The sequence below is a fragment of the Triticum aestivum genome, chromosome 5A (assembly GCF_018294505.1).
Source record: "Triticum aestivum cultivar Chinese Spring chromosome 5A, IWGSC CS RefSeq v2.1, whole genome shotgun sequence".
Taxonomy (NCBI): Eukaryota; Viridiplantae; Streptophyta; class Magnoliopsida; order Poales; family Poaceae; genus Triticum; species Triticum aestivum.
Genome location: NC_057806.1, coordinates 651397133 through 651399328, shown reverse-complemented (window position 1 = coordinate 651399328; position 2196 = coordinate 651397133). Strand labels below are relative to the sequence as shown.

General features: G+C 47.4%; 1 non-coding gene across 1 annotated transcript; it reads right to left on the bottom strand.

The window, feature by feature from the left end:
- Window positions 1-237: 237 nt before the first annotated feature.
- On the bottom strand, window positions 238-398 carry LOC123109096 (U1 spliceosomal RNA). The gene has a single exon (XR_006452387.1). It is a non-coding gene; the product is annotated as a U1 spliceosomal RNA (small nuclear RNA).
- Window positions 399-2196: the final 1798 nt, after the last annotated feature.

The following is a 2196-nucleotide window of genomic DNA, read 5'->3' as shown; positions in this document are numbered from 1 at the left end:
CCGATTTTCATTTTTTTTCTAGTCAAAAACCAGAAGTCTGTGCATATGGTGAACTTTTTTCAAGAAGCTTTCAACCAAGCAAAAAGTTGAAGGACCAAAACGTAAAGACGAGAGAAGCAATCTTCGGCCTCGTCTATAAAACCAGGGACCAAAATTTAGTTTCAAAAAATTAGCAGGAGATATACGAACACATAAGGCTCCACCAGGCAGGGACTAAAGTTTAATTTCAAAAAATTGGCAGGGGCCGCGCGAACGCGTACCCCCTCTATCACAAATTATGACGTTCACTCTCCCACTTGGGGAGATGATAGGCCAGCGCACCCACCAAGTGCAATGTGGGCCCCTAACCTAGGCCACGGGCCTTCTTGATCGCCCGTCGACCCCGTCCAGGTAAGTATGGAGCAAGGGCGCACCTGCCTCTCCTTTTATAGCGAGCTCGCCCACCCGATGCCCTCGGCTAGGCGAGGTGGGACTAAACCGAAGCGCAGCAGCAGCCGCGTGCGGGACGGGAGCACGCGACAGAAGGTTTTAGATGGGCTCGCTCGTTTTTGTCCCATTCCATGGGCTTGGAACGCGAGCTGTGGCAGTGGGCCTTGAGAGCGAGAAACGTCTCGCGGTTGTGGAGCCTGGTTCCTCGTTACTATTTTTTTCTTCTCTTTTCCCCTGGGAGAGCGGTTTTTTAGGGCACCCTGGGGCAGTGTTAGATGAATATATATAGAAACGGCGCAAATTATGTCCCCCTGATTTTTTTTCGAATGAAGAAATATGCTTCGTAAACAGTCATAATAATTTTTCTTTGCAAGGATGAGATGATATCTACGTGTGCACGCCACTTGTCTTAGGACAAAGGAAAGGGATTTGTTTTCACCCAGCAGAACGGTCGCATTTTACTTCCGGATGAAACCATGAAAGGAAGGACATAGCACTCTCTCTCGGACAAAACAACAAAAATAAATGGGTATGTCTAGGGCACATCTAGATGTGCAATAACTAGAGTATAAAGAGAAAAAAAAATATTCACACGAATCTCAATGTAAGATCAATAACATATAACTTAGATGTGCAATACTTATGTTATATTTAGATGTGCTTTAGCAAAACTGAAAAGAAATACCTGAATGAAAGAAACTAAGCGAAGGTGAACCTTTGCCCCTCTCACTGGCAAGCAAGATGGATCGCGCGCAATAAACAAAAAAAGAATAGTGACCATAGGATCAGCGACCTGCCTGAGATTATCCATTATATGCATGTACGGCCGACAGCTCATAATGGACAATCAACTAAGCGGTGGATTGTTGGTTATCAAACCAAACAGACAGGTAGATCGTTTGTCCTCTGGTCCTGGCCGCTGCAACCTTAGCCGCCGTCAGAAGGCCAATTTTCTAACGCCTTCCTCCGGCGGCTCCCCTCCGCCGGCGATCTCGATCGTCGGTGGTGAGGAGGATCACCGGATTCACGTGTGTGGATCGTTTTACTCTTTTATAGTCTAGGTTTTAGGTTGTTCATCGTCTTGGCTTTAGCGGCGACGATGACAGCGTTGAATAAAGATTCTTCGGTTTCATTCCTAACGAGGCCTTTGGTTCTATGATTGAGGTTGATTTTGGAAACCAGTCTGTTTAAGTAAGGATGGTGTGGCCGGCGGCATCCTCGTGGTGGACCTGTGTTCTCGGGCTCCGCCGTTGCGACGGTGTTTGCTCCAGTGCCGGCGCGGAGCTTGGGAGGTAGTCCAGGAACGAATGCAGATTGTGGTCTGCATCGACGACATCTAGAAGACGAAACGTGTGCTAGGTTCATGGTTCGTGGATGGCAGGTAAGATTTCCTCCTTCGGCGTCTTACTCATGGTGGGGTACCAGATCTGGAGTTCGATGTCGTGTCCAGGGTGTTGCCCCCGTCTGACTCGTTCAACGAGAATGGCTCACTTTTGGTGAGCCACCTTGGAGGTCCGCAAAGCTGCATAGCAGCGATGAAAGCCACGTCGAGCTCGGATGAGCAGGTGATCCGTCATTGTTTTCTTTAGTGACTACTATGGTGGTGACGGACGTTGGTTTGAAGTACAAAGATATTCTGCTATCTTTTCAATTTTGTCATGTTGGTCCGTACGTGGCTTGTACTTTGCTCTTTATATAATATGAATGGGACACGTATTACCATGCAAAAAATAAAACTAAGCGGTGGATTATCAAGACGGCACAACA